Source organism: Hemicordylus capensis, chromosome 2 (genome assembly GCF_027244095.1).
Source record: "Hemicordylus capensis ecotype Gifberg chromosome 2, rHemCap1.1.pri, whole genome shotgun sequence".
Lineage (NCBI taxonomy): Eukaryota > Metazoa > Chordata > Lepidosauria > Squamata > Cordylidae > Hemicordylus > Hemicordylus capensis.
Genome location: NC_069658.1, coordinates 422010651 through 422029671, shown reverse-complemented (window position 1 = coordinate 422029671; position 19021 = coordinate 422010651). Strand labels below are relative to the sequence as shown.

General features: G+C 46.2%; 1 long non-coding RNA gene across 1 annotated transcript in view; it reads left to right on the top strand.

Annotated features, from left to right (window-relative positions):
• LOC128342743 (uncharacterized) overlaps positions 1–18973 on the top strand; it is a 38674-nt gene extending 19701 nt beyond the window's left edge. Inside the window, exon 3 of the long non-coding RNA XR_008315146.1 lies at positions 18760–18973. This is a non-coding gene — a long non-coding RNA (uncharacterized LOC128342743). The remainder of the gene's footprint in view (positions 1–18759) is intronic.
• The last annotated feature ends 48 nt before the right edge of the window (positions 18974–19021 follow it).

The window sequence follows — 19021 nt, the reverse complement described above, 5'->3', positions numbered from 1 at the left end:
GCCTAGTAAAAAGGCTGGCAACCTTATTCAAGGCAAAACTAGATAAATATGTAAAACATATCTTGTAATTTTTGACATGTTTCTCAGTTTAATTGTTCCTCACTGAGACCTAGGATTGCCGTGCCATGTAGTCATCCAGCCTTTGTAGCTATGTCCTGCATAGCAAGCCTTTTAACAGTTATTGTCACCCACTAATTACCCATGGAGCCACTGTTGCACAGTTGCAGAGACTGGCAAAAAGCTGGCCTGTCCACAGAGGTCAGGAATTTTTTTTCTCCTTCACCATAAATATCTTGCCCACTTCCTCTGTATCCTCTCATACAGTCTAGCTGACTGATACAAGTAGAGAATGTTACGGGGATATGTATTGTACCCCAGTGCCATTTCCTTTGGAAGCTTTATTCTAGAGTCTGACTCCTCAACATATTTGAGAATAGGAAGAAAACTTCCTTGAGGTCAGCAGTGTGTGTGTGTGTGTGTGTGTGTGTGTGTGTGTTTTCTGTGCATAACTGGCCTATAGCTGGTGAGCTTGAGCAGTTTCCTAGGGCCCATGGATATTAGAAAAGCCCTTTAAAAATGAGCTCCAGAACCAGTTTGATTCCTAATCCACCCTCTTTGCTAGTCTCCCAGTGCTTGAGGGACCAATGGGAAGGTGGATTTAATATTGTGAAAGTTGGTGAGCCTCAGTATTTTGTGGGAGGAAGCTGAAGATCTCTTGCCCAAGGATCTAACAAAAACCTGGAACTAGAGCACAGTGGTTGTTCACCACTGGCACTTAACACCTTTAAAATTATAAAATTGGGAGTCTGCCTTTTTGAGAATCCTGGAGAAAGACACTGAGATTCTTCACGAAGACTTTCTCACCTATTGCTTGTTGGTAGCCAGGATGAAGCTCTCCCATAACTGGGAGAAAACAACACTGGCAACTGTCACTCCGTAGTACTGACGATCATGGGACCTAGCCTATGGATATGCGTGAGTGTCTCGAAGAATATCCCCTTCAGATTGTTTTATAGAATGCTTGTATCCACACATTTCATATGCCAACATGCGTCCGACTGTCAAAAATACTACAAGTAGGCATCTAGTGTTTTGAAAAGATGTACTTTCTTCATAGCATACATTATGTTCAGGTATATCATACCTCTTTGGGGAATGCTCATCAATCCATTTCCTTTCTGTAGCTTTTTTTTTTTTTTTTTAAATTTGTGTTGCTCCATGATTAATGGTTTTGTCATGAGCTCACTCAATGGAAGACGCTGGCCAGAAATATATGACACAATAGCCAGTAGCTCAAGTTTCCGTTTTACTGCTAAATAGTCAGGTTTAACAGTCTCACCAAGACTACAGAAGTGGGGACCCCAAATTCCAAAGTCACAATCTCTCCGACAAAAGCTCCAAGCAGATTTGACATGTTGTTTCCAGCAGTTTGTTCAAGGCACAGGCTGCCCAATTTATAGTCAGCAGCCATGTGCACTTAATCAACACTCCACCCCTGCCAGCTGCCATAGATTCAATCCGGCTTCTATCGTCTCGCTAGCCGACTGCTCCTTCGTAATTCCCTCACCTGCTGCTGTTTTCCCCGTCTGCATTCTTGAGGAGATAGTGGCCATTCAAACTCTGGCTCAGATCCTGACCCTTCTCTCCCAAGACCACCCGGCCCTGCTGGCCCCTCCTGCTCCAAACACTCGCCCTGGCCTTCTCAATTACCTCCCCATTCACATTACCGGCCTGCTCCTCCTCAGGCGCCTCCCCACATTCTAGTAAGTCACCTGCCTCCCACTCCTCTCCAGTGTCCTCGAGTGGAGGCATGACAGATTTTCCCACATCATTATGTGGAAAAAGGATTAACCCTTTGGGCTTCCTGGCCTAGGATTTTATTTGTTTGTGTTAGTGGTGGGTGGGCTTTTATATTGTGGCTTCTCTTTAAGTAAGTCCTGGGTGGGATTGTTTTATAATGTGTCTGGGTTTATCTGGAGATGGGGAGATAAGGGGCGTATCCACTGACTATGGGGCAGCTATTTCGGTGGTGGTGGGGAATAGAAGAAGTAACGCTAGCGTGTCAGTGGGCCACTACAGGGGAAGGGAAATCAGAAATCGAATAGCTGTTTCCCTTTCTGGCTATCCTGCCAGCACTTTGACCTTGGGGAGCAGTTCTAACCATCCACAGAGCCTCCCCTTGCTCCTTTGTAATGCCAGGTCAGGCCAGAATAAATCAGAAATCATCCATGATCTGATTATGGATGAAGGGATACATGGTATGTATCACAGAAATTTGGCTGGGGGAGGCTAGTGGCCCAGTCTGGTCCCACCTTCTCCCTCCAGGGTACTCTGCTTTGGAGCAGGTGAGAGGACATGGGCGGGGAGGTGGAGTGGCTGTGTTCTGTAAGAATAAAGTCTCCTTTACCAGGATCCCTGTTAAAGTGTCTGACCATATCGAATCTGTGTACTTGAGTTTGGCAACCAGGGATAGATTGGGACTTCTGTTGGCGTACCGATCACCCCACTGCCCAACAGTGTCCCTAGGTGAGCTGACAGACTTGGTCTCAGACTTGGTATTGGAGTTCCCCAGGCTGTTGGTGGTGGGTACTTCAATGCTCACTTTGGGACCAATTTGTCTGGAGTTCACAGCGGCCATGACAACTATGGTCCTATCCCAAGTCATATTGGGACCTATGCACGTTGCTCGTCACATGTTTGATCTGGTCTTTCACTCTGATCAGGGTGGTGTTCCATGGGTGGGGACTCCTGTGACTTCCCCAATTGTCATGGACGGACAACCAACTGATTAACATTGGACTCATGATCATGTCCCACCTCTGCAGGTGTGAGGGGCCTATTAGGATGGTCCGCCCGAGAAGGTGATTGGATCCAATGGGATTCCAAGAAGCCTTTGAGGGATTTAATGTTGGCTCTGTCAGTGATCTTATTGATGCCCTGGTGGAAAACTGGAACAGCAAACTCACCAGGGTGGTAGACATGATTGCTCCTACGCGTCCTCCCCAACCCAGTTCGAAATTGGCCCCCTGGTACCCAGAAGAACTATGGGGGCTGAAGCGGAAAGGCAGAGGACTAGAGCGCAAGTAGAGGAAGATTCTACTTGAATCCGACAGATTACAACATAGAGCGCATTTTAAAACCTATGCTCAGGCAATATGTCAGGCAAAGAAGTGTTTCTTTTTTGTCCATATTGCATCCGCAAGCTCACCTCCTGCAGAGTTTTTCAGGGTGGTGAGAAGGCTAGTCCATGTTCCTCCTCACTTGAATCAGAATCTGGAACCATTGATTAACCACTGTGATGTTTTTAATGAGTTCTTTGTGGATAAAATCTCTCATATTTTGGCTCCCACAATTACTGCAGTGTCTGATGCAGGGGTGTCCAGCAACTCCTCTTATGTGGTTAGGCTGGATCAGTTTCCATTTGTGACTCCTGAGGATGTTGACAAGCTGCTTGGAATGGTATGGCCTACCCCACCGGTTCTCTTGACCCTTGTATGACTTGGCTTATATTATCAGCCAGGGGGTTGTTGTAGAAGGCCTGGTAGATATTATAAATGCTTCTTTGTGGGAGGGAAGGATGCCTCCTTGTCTCAAGGAGGCAATTATTAGACCTCTTCTAAAGAAGCCTGCCCTGGATTCCTCAGAGTTAAGGAACTATAGGCCTGTCTCCAACCTTTTGTGGCTTGGCAAGGTAACTGAGAGGGTGGTGGCCTCCCAGCTCCTGGCAGTCTTGGAGGAAACTGATTATCTAGACCCATTTCAAACTGGCTTGTGGGTGGGCTATGGGTTGGAGACTGCCTGTTCAGCCTGATGGATGATCTCCAACTGGGAATCGGCAGAGGAAGTGTGACTCTGTTGGTCCTTTTGGAATTCTCAGCTGAGTTCAATACTATCGACCATAGTATCCTTCTGGAATGTCTGAGCGGGTTGGGGGTGGGAGGCACTGCTTTGCAGTGGTTCCGCTTCTACCTCATGGGCAGGTTTCAGATGGTGTCCCTTGGAGACTGTTGTTCTTCAAAATCGGAACTTTCATATGGTGTCCCTCAGGGTTCCATATTGTCTCCAATATATAACATCTACACAAAACTGATGGGAGAGAACATCAGGAGATTGGGGGCAGGGTGTTATTAGTATGCTGATGACACTCAAATCTTTCTCCATGTCTACATCATCGGGGAGAAGCCATAACCTCCCTAAATGCCTGTCTGGAGACTGTAATGGGCTGGATGAGGGATAACAAATTGAGGCTGAATCCAGATAAGACAGAGGTACTTATTGTGTGGGGTCAGAACTAGGGAGACGATTTTGATCTCTCTGTTCTGGATGGGGTCACACATCCCCATGCGGTCACATGTCCCAGGTTGAGGCAGTAGCCAGAGGGGATTTTTATCAGCCTTGGCTGATACGCCAGCTGTGTCCGTTTCTTGAGATCTCAGAAGAGTGGTACATATGCTGGTGGTAACCTCAAGACTTAACTTCTATCTATCTATCTATCTATCTATCTATCTATCTATCTATCTATCTATTCAGTTTCTATACCGCCCTTCCAAAAATGGCTCAGGGTGGTTTACACAAAGAAATAACAAATAAATAAGATGGCTCCCTGTCCCCAAAGGGCTCACAATCTAAAAGAAACACAAGATAGACACCAGCAAAAGTCACTGGAGGTACTGTGCTGGGTGGGGGTGGATAGGGCCAGTTACTCCCCCCCTGCTAAATAAAGAGAATCACCATGTTAAAAGGTGCCTCTTTGCCAAGTTAGTAGGGGTTAACTTGCAATGCACTCTATGCAGGGCTGCTGGGGCTGCTTTTGTACGTAGTCTGGAAACTGCAGTTGGTACCGAGTGCGGCAGCCAGGTGGGTCTCCGGGTCATCTCGGAGAGACAGCATTACTCCTATACCGAAAAAACTACACTAGCTGCCAATAAGTTTCCGGGCAACATACAAGGTGCTGGTTATATCCTGTAAAGCCCTAAACAAGCTAGGTCCAGGGTATTTCGGAGAATGTCTTCTTTGCCAAGATCCCCACTGCCCATTAAGATCATCCAGAGAGGTTTGTCTACAGTTGCCACCAGCCCATCTCCGTTGCTGCCCCAAGCCTTTGGAACGCGCTGTTGAAATAAGAGCCTCCCCGTCTCTGACAACCTTTAAAAGGTTATTCAAGACAAATCTGTTCTCCCAGGCTTTTATTTAGATTTACAATTTTAATAGACCATTTTAACACTTTTAGCATATTTTGAATTTTAGATTGTTTTAATGTTTTAATTTTGTTTTAATGGAATTTTTATTGTAAACTGCCCAGAGACATGAGTTGGGGGTGGTATAGAAATGTGTTGAATGAATGAATGAATGAATGAATGAATGAATAATGTTCCATCTTATTTTTCTTCTCTCTTGTTAAAACTAAGAATAATTAATAAAAACAGTGTTTTAAAATACAAACTGTGGAGCTGTCCCTATGTAGCCTCCGAGAGGATTGGTTCTTCTAAAATATTCATTGTGTGAGGTGAGGGGTGGCGGGGACTGGGGAGGATCTCAAAGATGTCCTTGAGTCATTTGAAACTCCTTACTCTGCAAGCAACTTTCTGAGAAATATCTGTGCATTAGTAAAGCACAAAAGGAATTCCAGATAAAATATGTAATATAAACATAGAGATCTTGCAAGGAGATTGGCTGGCTTTTGCACAGACATCACCCTTTGAGGCAGTGCCAATGCTTGCATTCTGCTAATTTATAAACAAAGCATCTAACCAGAATTCCATTTTAATTAATGCAGTTCTGCTCCGTGAACTTGACTGGTTCCAAAATAAGTCCCACCACATCTGACTCAAGATGCTAATGACAAAGCATGGGGCAGGGGGGTTCTGAGTAGCTTTCCAATCCAAAACCAGGCAGAGCTCCGCAAGGCCTTTATTGACATGCATTCACTGAACAACTAATTGTAAAATGTGGCTCCTCACATTAGTGTCTATGGTGCTGCTGGCTGTGTATCTGGAAATCTAAAAAGTCAGTTAATATCCTTTTAATTACTGGAGTTCAGTGTCTCATTTCTGCCTTGGAACCGTGCCTGTGGAGATGGGCCTTGGGGGAATGTAAGTGACAGGGTTTGCCAAGGATTTCTTCAATACTGGAATAGTTGAGCCTTTGTCAAATGCGTTGCATCAGTAGCTCCCAGATTTAAGTTCTTTCCGCCTATTCCCAGTTTTAAAAAAACAATCCTCCAAGTGTAATGATGATTAGCAAAGACTTCTTGGTGAATGATCAATATTTTGCTTGCTAGTTCTTTGATGTAGAACATAAGGAGAGCCCTGCCAGATCAGACCAAAGGCCAGCATCCTGCTTCCCACAGTGGCCACTAGCAGAGCCTGAAATCATCACTTCCCTCCCCCGGTGCTGCCGCTCCATCCCTAAGGTTCAGAGTGGCTAACAAAAGGAAATTCCACCCAGCAGAGCTGAATGATAATCCCTATTTGCTTTTAAAGTGGTGGCTCTCATATATCCAGCAGTGGGAGAGCAATTGGCCCTATCCATCCCCAGCGCAGCATCCCTCCAGTGGTTGTTGCTGGTGTCTACCTAGTGTTGCTTCTTTAAAAATTGTGAATCCTTTTAGAGAAGGAATTGCCATTTCTTTTTCTGTGTGGGCGACTTTGTGAACTTGTTAGTTGAAAAGCGGTGTGTAATATTTAATCAAATTATCTGATATTTCTCCATTCTTCTCACCAACCTGGAGCCTCAAAAGCTGGCTGAATCAGAAATGTCCCAGAACACTTCTCCAAGATGTTGAGGCTTGGGCTTAGTAGAATGGAATTTCATAACTGGAGGGAGGAGGACACCCGTCAAGAACGCTTGATGCACTGGACATGGATAACTAGGTACAACTGTAGGTGTGTAATATGAGACAATAGTAAAGAATAACATTTAGAGAGGCCGTGAAGTCCATGAATCATTGTCTGGAGGAGGTTTTTAGTTGGATGAGGGTTAACAAGCTGAAATTAAGTCTGATTAACTGAGGTTTCTCCTGGTTAGGAGATCTGCTGACTTAGAAGTGAGTCATCAGCCTGTTGTAGATGAGGTGGTGCTCCATTTGGAAGACTAGGTTCCCCTCTTGGGTGTGCTCTTGGATCAGGCTCTGCTCTTGGATGCCCAGATAGCCACTGTGGTCAGGGGTGCTTTTGCCCTGCTTCAGCTAGTGTGCCAACTGCATTGGTTTCTGAGTCCAATGGACTTTGCCACAGTGCTCCATGCTCTTGTCACTTCATGATTAGACTACTGCAACATGCTCTGTGGGGTGGTCCTTGAAAACCCTTCAGAAATTACAGAGATGGGGAATGCAATGGCAAGGCTTCAGGTAGGGGTAGCCGCTTGGCCCCCACTCCATTACTGTGCTAGCTTACAGGAGCTGCAAGTGTTTTTCCAGTTGTGATCCAAGGTGCTGGTGGGCCTTTGAAGCCCTTAATGGCTTAGGGCCAAGTTACCTGAAGAACTGTATGCTTCCATATAGTTCTGCCTGGCCTGCGAGATTATGTAGAGAGGCTCCCCTATGTGTCAGTATTGCCGACACAGACTGGCAGCGGCTTCTCCAAGGTTGCAGGCAGGAGTCTCTCTCTCAGCCCTGTCTTGGAGATGCCAGGGAGGAAACATGGAACCTTCTGTTTGCAAGCATTCAGGTGCTCTTCCCAGAGTGGCCCCATCCCCTAAAGGGAATATCTTACAGTGCTCACATGTGGTCTCTCATTCAAATGCAAACCAGGACAGACCCTCCTTAGCAAAGGGGACAATTCATGCTTGTTACCATAAAACCAGCTTTCCTCCCGTAGACCAGCTCTCCTACCTCACGCCCGAGTCATGTGGGTGCTTGGGTTGCTGGCGGCTCTTTTTGGGCTACCCGCAGCCATCTGGACCATAGAATGGGGATGGGGGGAGTGAATTTCCTGCTGTGCTTTGTGCAGTTTCCTGTTGTGCATTCCTCTCCCCGCCTCTGAATTACCATGCTGTTTGCCACCCCACTACTCGTGTGGGCACATGGGTGGTGGAGCCCTCTTCAGACCCTGGATCATGTGGGGGGAGGCAGGTAGGCTCCTGACTTCCCTCCAGCCCCTCCCCAGTCCCAGCTCCGAACTCATCTCCCCCCCACCCCAGATGACCACAAACATGCTGCTGGGAGCACAGATCAGGCTCCCAGAGAATCCATGCTGCACCATGCAGGGCAGAACTCCAGAGGCCAGGATGATGTGCCCCGGCCTCCAGATATTCCACAATGCACCACACCATGAGCATAGTGAATTGAAAGAATCTCATCAGATGGGCACTCCAGGAGCCCGTCTCTATGCGTGCAGCTCAAGGAGACTCACGGGCGCGGCTGCTGGGTTAAGGGAGCGCTTGCCCCCTTAACCTTGGCTAAGAGTTGGGCTTGGAAGAGAGGTTAGGCTGGGTGGGAGTGCTGCTGGGCTAGGCTGGGCCTCATTGTTCCAGGTCTATTTTAGCTTTCCATGAACATGTGAGGTTAGCAATTCTAAGATACTTGGCTGCTCTGCTTGTTTAGAAGATGTATCTGCTGTGCAAGGATAGGTGACAATTCCCAGCACACCAGAATTATTTCTGGTGTGCAAAAGTGGAAAAGTGGTGAATTGCTGCCCCTCAATTCGTATGTTACAATAGAAGAAAAGTGCAGCTTGTCATTATCTAGTACTAACAAACTGCCCATCATGATGAGGTGTGTGTCTGTGTGTGTGTGTGTGAGAGAGAGAGAGAGAGGGAGAGGGGGGGGGCTTAAACTGTGGGGACCTCGATGAGTGTGCTGTGCATGTACACATTGCATCCCCACTGGACTGCTGATGCAGTGTCACATAGAAGAGATTGCTTGCCCCACTATGAAGCTGTTGTTTAGTGCTGGGCTTACGTTTGCCCCATAGGAGTGAAGGTGATGGGGGCTAAACCTGTGCACTGCAGCTTTAGGGGGCTTCTACATGTAGGGCCAAGCTCAACATGATGGTGGCAGACATACATTTCTTTTCTTTTGCAATCAAAGCTAAGGGTGGAGACCTTTAGAAGAAAAAGGAGCAGATGGGAGAGGAGTGCTGAACACTCCCCTTATCTTCCCTCAGTCCATTGTTCCAGGCACTGGCTGACATTTAGGCTAATGATATGCGTGCCAAAACATGATGTACATGTGCAGCAGGGGAGGAGCTATTTTCCTAAGTTCTGCACACCGAGAAATGCTGTATGTGTGCAAAAGGGTACCAACAAACATTGCACTTGCTGAAAAATGCTGTAGCTGTGAAAGGAAGGAGGAACAATTTCCATGACTAACACTGTGCATGCTGAAAAATGCTGTACATGTGCAACAGGGGAGGAGCAACTTTTCCGAAAAACATTGCGCATGCCAAAAAGAAATGCCATTGATGTGCAACAGGGAAGAAGAGATTTTTCTTGATCTCCCCTACCCTCTGCAGTTCCTGTGCTTCCAGAAGGTATGTACCTGAGAGTTTCAAGATCCTTGGGGACATATTTTCATGACACACAATCAGCTACAGACGTAAGGGGAGATCGGAAAAATTGCTCCTCTTCTGTTGAGCTCATGCAATATCTTTCAGCGTGGATAGCATTAGTCTGATTGTCAGCCACTGTCCTTTCTTCCTGGTTAACTTCCAGTGCCAGACAAGGTAGGGAGAAAAGTGCTTGGAACAGTGCTTGGGAAAAGTTCTTGGAACAGTGATCTGTGAGAAGGGAACACGCAGGAAGTGAGAGGGGGATTTCTTTTCTGTGCATTCCCTTTATTATAAGATGTCCACCTCCGGCTTTATATGTGAATAAGACAAAGACATGAATGATGCCCCATCACATCTAGTTTGGTCCGTTCAGTACTCAAAATGACATTTCCCCTCTCCTTCTTGTGTGGAAGAAACTTGCTGCGATGAATCACTGAGTGAATCTTTGTTTTGTGTTTCAACAAGCCAACATCACGTCACTGTTAAAACAAACTGTATTCTTAAAACATTTTTTTCCTCATAGAGTTGTTGTAATACTAAAAGTAGTATTAAATAGGGATGTGCGGAACGTTTCGGGTACAGAATGATCTGTACCTGAAACGGCCGATTTTGGGTGATTCGGATCCCAACCGAATCACCCTTGAAGTTTCCCGAAATTATTTGGATCCGAAATGAATCACCCCTGTTTCGGATCTGAAATATTTGTTGTTTCGGCCCTCCATTTTGTGGCCGATAAATGCCTTCTTCTTCCCCCTCCATTTTGAATAATGACATCAATTTGATTTTCCTGCCTTTTTGCCTCCCATTGACTTCAATGCAAAAAGGTCTGATGTGATGTCTACTTGAATTTCGGGTCCCAGGGCCAAAAGAGTGGGGTGGGGTGGGGTGGTAGTGCCTAATGGGTGGAGACTACCACCCCAATTGCAGAGGGATTGGGCAGAGGGCTGATTTCTGGTGAATTCCTGAAGTTTTAGTGTCTTTGGGGCAGATTGGGGGCATAACGTGGGATCTGGGGCAGAAGAGTAGGGTGGGGTGGTAGTGCCTAATTGGTGGAGGCTACCACCCCAATTGCAGAGTGATTGGGCAAAGGGCTGATTTTTGGTGAATTTTTGAAGTTTACGCGTCTTTAAGGTTTTTCCCCATTAGGTATAATGGAGGGTGTATCGCTTCATGTAGGGGGGAAAGGGGTGGCCCAGAGCTATGTGGGGTTGGTGGTAGTGCAGGGTAGGGGCAAGAAAGCTACCAGATTTTTTTCAAAGGATTTGGGCAGAGGGCTGATTTTTGGTGAATTGTTGAAGTTTACGCGTATTTAAGGTTTTTCCTCATAAGGTATAATGGAGGTTTCAGCAGTCCCATAAGTGCACTTGGGGGGTGCTGGGGTGGCCCAGAGCAAGTGGTGGTGTAGTGCACATAGGGTGCCAACCACCCCCATGGGTTTCTAACCCATGGGGTACAGGGTTCTGTTGTTTCTTAGATGTTCTGAGTGTAGATTCTATGATAGCAAATGAGAGTGGATTCATGGTGTCTCATTGAAAATCTCATTTGCTATCATAGAATCCACACTCAGAACACCTCAGAAGCAACAAAACTCCAACAAATGAAATCGCCAAAAATCAGCCCTCTGCCCAAATCCTTTGAAAAAATTCAGGTAGCTTCCTTACCCCTACCCTGCACTACCACCAACCCCACACAGCTCTGGGCCACCCCTTTCCCCCCTACGTGAAGCGATACACCCTCCATTATACCTAATGGGGGGAAACCTTAAAAATGCATAAACTTCAGAAATTCACCAAAAATCAGCCCTCTGCCCAATCACTCTGAAATTGGGGTGGTAGCCTCCACCCATTGGGCACTACCACCCCACCCCACTCTTCTGCCCCAGATCCCACGTTATGCCCCCAATCTGCCCCAAAGACACTAAAACTTCAAAAATTCACCAAAAATCAGCCCTTTGGCCAATTCCCCTGAAATTTGGGTGGTAGCCTCCACCCATTGGGCACTACCACCCCACCCCACTCTTTTGGCCCCAGGACCCCTTTTTTAATCCGAATTGATTCGGATTCAGATTAATTTGGATCCGAATCGAATCGGGGGTGATTCGGATGGGCCAGACTCGGATACAAAACAGAATGGGGGTGTTTTGAGTCAGATACGAATCGAAACACTGAAAATCCAAATTGCACACCCCTAGTATTAAATCCACACATTAAGGGGCGGTTCATCTGAGTGCAAAGAGGCAATGGTGTACCATGTGGGGGTGAGCATGAGTGCAGGCACACTTCTCCCCCATGTTTAAGGAGTCAGCTTAGAGTATCATCCACCAACTCATATTTTAAGTGTTTCCTGTTCCTGTCTTAAATCTATCCCTGTCTTCTTCTTTTTTCCAGTGGTACTAGTAAATAGCTGTACTTTTCTCCTTTATGAAAACCTTTTCAATATTTGAAAACTGTTATCATTGTGTCCCCCTCTGAACTCCGAACAAAGTGCAGGTTTCAAATGGAATATAGTTAATCAACTGTTTTGTACCTTGTGAGTGGAGTGTGTTTTATTTTCCTTTTCTCAGAATAACCTGCAGACAGACTCATTGCTGCTTTATTTGATATCTCATGTGCAGTATAACGTTCATAAAGTAAAATCACTAAAGAAAATCAGTTCTCCCTGCTCAATCAATAACTTCTTGCTTTGTGCTGATTTTTTAAAATTTCTCCCTCACCTACTCTGTTTGATGAAAATTAACATTTATCTCAAACGTATCAAAAGAGAATGCAGGAACACATATGCCCCTATGGGGACTTCCTTTCTGGGCTTAATAGCAGCTTCAGGGGGTGGGGCGGATCAGTGGGGCTGCAACATAGGGGAGGGTTAAATTCACACTCTGCATGCTGCCGTCCCAATCCTGATTGCTTTGTGCATTGCTCTTTCCATTTTAAAAAGAAGATGGAAACCCTAACGACGTATTTAGTGTCGTGTGTGGTTTGACAGTTTTCATGTTATTTCAGTTGGCTGTCGTGTGAAAATATTACACAATGAACAAATCATTGCAGAATGATTGACAGTCCCAGTAGGATATATTGCAATAGTAAAAGGCTCAATGCTTGTAATCTAATGTGACTACCAAGGCTATAACTAATGCTGGTTGACTAGTAAAAGGCCATCATAAATATGTTGGTAACTTGTCCTTATTATGGGTTGGGTGCCTGGCTTCCAGCGCCAAGCTTCGTTAGGCTTCTTTACAGCACCCCGGCGTATCATTTTTTGCATGTTGTAATTTTCAGAATTACAGTTGCATGTCCTAAGGCTGCCATAACAGAGGCTGTGCTGTAAAATGGAAAGCATTTTGGACAGGCATGGGGCATAGATATTTGCAATCTGTCATTCTACACCACTGATAAATGGGAAGGCTTTCCAGAGCCTACTGATTAAGGAACGGTTTTATATTTTTTCATCACTTTTTTTTTTTTTTTTTGCTTTGGATTCTTTCTGCGGAGCAGCAGCAATAAAACTTATGCCAGAAATATGGGCAGTGCCCTTAAAACTCCAAGGTGAGAAAGGGAGCGTATGGGCACTGCATGTGCCCAGAAGGTTACGTCTGAAGAGATGCTAAATAAGTTTTCTGAGCAAGGACAGCTGCAGTGAACTCCATTCTCCCTTGTAGTGTTTAAGGACCTCTCTTGTAACTAGGGAGGATCTCTAGGTCAGTGGCAGAGTCAGTATTTTGCTTGCAGAAGGTCCCAGGTCCAATCCCTTGTGTCTTCAGCTAGGGTTGGGAAAGACCCATGCCTGAAATCACAGAGAGCTGCTGCTGCCAGATAGTACAGACAGTATTGGCTTGGCTGAATCAATGGTTTGGCTCAGTAGATGGCAGCTTGATATAGCCATGTTTTCGGCTTAAGGGCTACACATGTACATAACCATAGCAATCATACAGTATTATTTCAAAATCTAGCTACCTCTTCTAATGGAGCGCGAGGCATGGGACATGATTTGCTGCTGGGACTGGGAGAGGCAGAGTTTAGATTAGTCCTGTGGCTCCCGCCTTCCTGCCCAGCAGTCTGAGCTTGGAAGCAACCCCCTCCCACCCATCCCTGAGTATAGTGTGGACTCTGCTGGTCTTTGGGGCCAGATTGGCTTTTGATGGGGGCCTTTTTTCACCTACCTCATACTATACTCTTAGTTAGTTAGGATATTCCCTGGTCAAAATGGCAGCCACAGTGTGGATTGCAATAATAGTGTCGGGTTTCGTGAGCACCTTAAGGCACACATTTGGTGTAAAGAGGAGGTTAGGTCAGTCCTTAGATGGTTCACGGCTCAGGGAGCTCTGGCTTGGGCTTACTCTAGACTGCCGGGGCATCACCAGCTTGAAAGGCTTTATGGCTTTGGGTTGTGGGGCAGGGATGTGCACAGATCAGTTTGTCGCCTCCTCAGGGAAGTGTCGAACCAGCTTGGGTGCCTGCAGTTGACCAGTTTGGTGGGGCGGGGAGCAGTTCCCTTAACAAGCAGGTCCTTACCTACCCCTAGGCCGCCCCACCACCTTTCCGGATGCAGTGCTCACTCTACAAAAGCCTGCTTGTGGCTGTGGTGCTGCTCCCTGAAGAATGCGTGTGGCGTTGGCATGCACATGGCCACCCTGCATGTGCGGCGGCCCTGTGCGTGTCAACGCCGTATGCAGGCGGCAGGGAGCAGCGCAGCCACATGTAGCCTTTTGTAGAGCAAGCACTGCGCCCGGAAAAGTGGTGGGCTGAAGTAGCATTCTCCACATATTGCAACATAATGGAACTTTATGGCTAAATAATGCAACATCTTTATCCTTCCTTTTTCAGTATGAATCTATTTTGGCGGGGGCGGGGGGTGCGCTGAGATTTTAAAAGCCAAATGTAAATGGTTGCAGAGGCCACAAAAGCATAAGAATTATGGTCATGGTACTGATGAAAGATGTGCCGTGGCACTATGAAGTTGGTGTCCTTTCCCCACATATTAGGATGTTTCAGTATGTTTTAAGTACTGTTTTTTCTCATCGTAAAATAAATATGCTGTGATTCACATAATGATCACACACACACACACACACACACACACTCATCATTTTCTGTGTTATACCACTAGACTTTCACATTGTATTTTTCTTTTTTGAAATATAGGCAGGTTTACAAAATAGATTTGGTAGGTTATGCCTATTATACTAGGACAAATCCTGCCAGAACAACTTTTTGTAAAAAGCATCTCTTTGGAAGAATCACTCTGGAAAGACACATCTTTCAGCAGCTGGCAGAGCCGGCCTGCTAATGAGGGGTAGTGAGGTGGCTGCCTCCAGAGGTGGATTATTGTGGCTGGTACACCGCTACCTCCTCACATCCTTGCTTACTGCCCCATTGTCCTGCCCACACCACAGCTGGCTCCAGCTAGTGGTAACATCATGGCTTATGGCAGGGGGAGGCAACCTTGGCTCTCCAGCTGTTGTTGAACTACAACTTCCATCATCCACAACCACAATTTATTGTGGCGTGCCATTTTTAGTCAACTGTGTGTGGGCAGGCATCATGACTCTCAGGTTTGCACAAGTTGGAGGGTGCTGCTCTGGAAGCAGAAGTTTGCACTGGAGCTCCCCCCCTCCCCGTTTTTCTCAGTCTCGACCCTGTCCCTTTACTTTCAGAGTTTCACTTGTTGTGGAGTCTGCTTGTGTTGTGCCTCTCGGTCACATGTATCAAGTAGCAGTGGGCTGCTCGCCAGTCCATTGTATGAGCAGTAAACTAGCCTATCTGCCAAGGCAAGGGGTATAAGGCACTCGTAGCAGCAGAGGGATACTGGGGTGCCTTTGTACTCAGCATTGCTTGCCTCACCACCCCACCCCCATGATGGTGAGTGAGTGTGGAAAAAATGAGATTTTCATTAATGAGGGTAGAGAGAACCTGGTGTCAATGCACTTCCTAACTGGAGTGGGGCGAATCTGTATCAATTCTCCTTGGGCCAGTACCAGTGGCAGCACAGGTGAAGGAGGAGGCATGCTAAGAGTTTAAACATGTATTTGGAGCGCATGTTTAGGATGAACAGCCTCCACACAAAATCAAGGGATGCACCAACAGGGCATCGAGACATCTATGGAGGACATCTATGGGTGTGCTCTCAGCTAGCCCTTCTTCTTCATGTGTGATTCTGCCACTATTGTTTGAACTGGCCCCTTGATTTTCTTTCTGGTTCTTAACCTGGAGAAGAAAATCATGCATTAACTCATGTTTTTAAAACCTCCTTGGAAAAGGCTGTCAGAAAAACTGCCCTCCCTGAACTGATAGCTCAGTTTTGTGATGCAGCTAACCCAAATTGACCCAAATTGGCTTTCAAGGTACTCCCTTCTCTTTTCTTCTAAATTAAGGGAAAGAGCTGTTCTTATCAAGCAAATACAATTCCTCTCTGTGGAGCCATGCCTACCACAAGGCTACATATATATACAATTACATCTGATTGTGTGAAATTATCCTTGGCCTCTGGAGCAGCTTTAGGATTTGTAGGGTTCGGTCCAAGAGGTTGCAGATTCTCGGTAGAACAGTTCTCTGCGGGGGCGGAGCCCCTGACGTCAGACGCGGGGGCGTTAATTGGGTCCCGTTTGGAGCCAAAATCGGCCCACGCTGCATTGGCAGCATGGCTGGAGTGACTCTCTCTGCCTTCAAGGCAGGGAGAACCATTCCTGGTCTCGGTGCCAATGCAGCGGGGTCGATCAATCTCCCTCCCAAATGGGGCTGCGCGGCCCCGTTTAGGAGAGAGATTGGCCCGCGCTGCATTGGGAGCATGGCTGGAATGGCTCTCTCTGCCTTTAAGTCAGGGAGAGTCGCTCTGGCCCACGCTGCCCAACACAGTGCGGGCCGATCTCCTTTCTAAATGGGGCCGTGCAGCCCTGTTTGGAAGGGAGGACCCCCCGCGCGTGCCTGATGTCAGACGCCGGGGCCAGGGGGCCGCAGTGACGGCCGCTGCATACGGGCCACTGCCAGCCTCGCTCTGCTCCTGGTTCTCTGCCTGATAGCCCTGACAAACTAATTGGCCCAAGGGAGAAGAAATGTGGGGTCAAATATGTAGCTCTGCTACAGCCTCAAGATAACAGGCTATCTGGCAGGTGATTAGGGCAAGACTGGGAGTATGGGCAGGATTTACTCGAAAAATACAGTAGCTAGTGTGTAGATGTTAGGGCTCTGTATCTTATCAAATGGATCATTGGGTTTGAGGCAATGCAAGTCTTATCAGAGCATTTTCCTTCTCATTTTCAGAAATGAGCTGGCCCATCAGGAGGTAAGGTGACAAAGGGAATAATTATGCCAAGGCCCAGGCTGTAGGCTGGTGTGTCAGCTGCATCCCTTTCTCAAGAAGCAGATCTAGCCATGGATACCCATGTCACTCTCCGCCATGTTGTAGTTTGATTAGTGCAACACACTCTGTGTGGGACTGCCCTTGAAGGATATTTAGAAACTGCAGCTAGTGCAAAATACCACAGTTAGGGTTCTGTCTGGAGCCGCTTGCTGAGAGCACGTTACGCCCATTTGGAAAGAGCTGCATTGGCTGTCCGTTTGATTCTGGACCCAATTCAAGGTGGTTTAGAGCCCTTAATGGTTTGCAACCTGGATCCCTCAAGGACTGTGTGTTCCTGAATGGTTCTGCCCCCCTGGCAAGGTCATTGGATTGTCATGCACTTGGGACAGAGCCTTCTTGGTGATTGCTTCTCAGGCTTTGGAAGGCCTCCCAGTGGATAACCATTCCCTGACTTCTGTTGCTGCCTTTAAGAAGCAAGTACAGATCTTGCTGTTTGTTCCGGCCTTTGTCCCTTAGGAGGTGCTTGTTTCTCTTGTTCTGCTCTGTCTCTGTATTTTATGGTTTATTTTGTATTGTTGGTTGGTTTCCATAAATGTGATTTCATGGATATCACTGCTGTATATCCCAAGGTGACCTTTGTAAATCACCTTGGGATAAATTTTATGAAAGGCAGTATAGGAATCTAGCAAATAAAACAAATAAAAATTTATCATGAGATAGAGAACAGGACCTTCTAATTTCATTGAGCTGGAGCATTCATTCCAATGAATTCATTCCACCCCTGATAACTTGGCAAAGAGGCACCTTTTAACATGGTGATTCTCTTTATTTAGCAGGGGGAGAGTAACTGGCCCTGTCCACCCCCAGCACTGTACCTCCAGTGACCATTGCTGGTGTCTATCTTATATTTCTTTTTAGATTGTGAGCCCTTTGGGGACAGGGGACCATCTTATTTGTTTGTTATTTCTCTGTGTAAACCGCCCTGAGCCATTTTGGGAAGGGCAGTATAGAAACAGATAGATAGATAGATAGAATCCCACAATTTCTTTTAAAATAGATTTTGTAAAGCTTTATGGAGATGGTATGCTTGACTAATCACCTTCTCCTCCACCTTCTTTTCTCCCAAATTGTCAAAGTGGTTGAGAGCTTGGAAATGAGATCAAAACATTTGTGTAAAGATGGCTAGGCAAATAGAGATGCTGGAGAGCTTTCCTATACTCCCAAGGAAACTTGGGGCCAAACTAGACAATGGAGGTCCATAATCAAAATAATCCCTCAACTGCTGTCTGTCCTGTGGGGAAAAATAGCAATGGGGGATCAGGAAATGTCGATCAGGAAAATGGTGCAATGGGGAGGATTCAAGCCGCCGCCCTGCTCCCCCAGCACCACAGCCCCCATCCAAATCAGGACCTTATGCAGCTGCTATTCCATTTTTCAATTTCATGTTGTCACCCTAGTTGAGCTTGAGGCTGCTTCACTGCGGTTGCAATCCTTCCAATGCTCACTCACTTTTAAGCAACGCTCACTTAACTTAACAGAACTTCTGAGGAAACATGCATGAGATTAAGAGGCCCTTTATTGCTGAAAAATCTGATTTAGCCTCGTCAAGCTGTCTTTTGTCCCTAATGCATACTGACACATTTTTAAAAAGAAATACTGTGTCCATAATGTGAACAAACAAGCTGCTCTTTATAGTCTCTTTCAGAGTGATTTACTGTCCCATACGTGGTCTATCAATATAACGGTGCCATTAACATTTTACAAAGGATACATAAAGAGGTTAAAAATGCTGGAGAGGTTTTAGGTTCTCTCTCTCTGTTTTCCAGGGTTATTTTCCCCTCCTCTTGAGTTTATCACAGAATAATAGGATGGTTTGTGCTGAGGTGTGTGTTTGCTTCCATGCTTTATAGTTCTTGTTATTACTGTGGTGTTGACCTCAGCACATTTTATTTAGGTTTTTCTGTTTTTCATTTTTTAGTAAACAGCATTATGGAACAACAGTTGGACAGCACGTATGAGAAAGATGTGATTGATGAAGGGAGTGTTGCTGGAGAGAGCCCCAATCTGTAAGGCACTGAGAATCTTCAGTGATGGGAAAGGAGGAGCTGATTTCTCAGAGTATTGGGGAAAGACAAGCATATGTAGAATAAATAAAAATCGATGAGGAATAAATAGCATTGTGTATTATAGGAAACAGAAGATGGTATAGTGCATTTTATCATTCTTGCAGATGCTTAGAG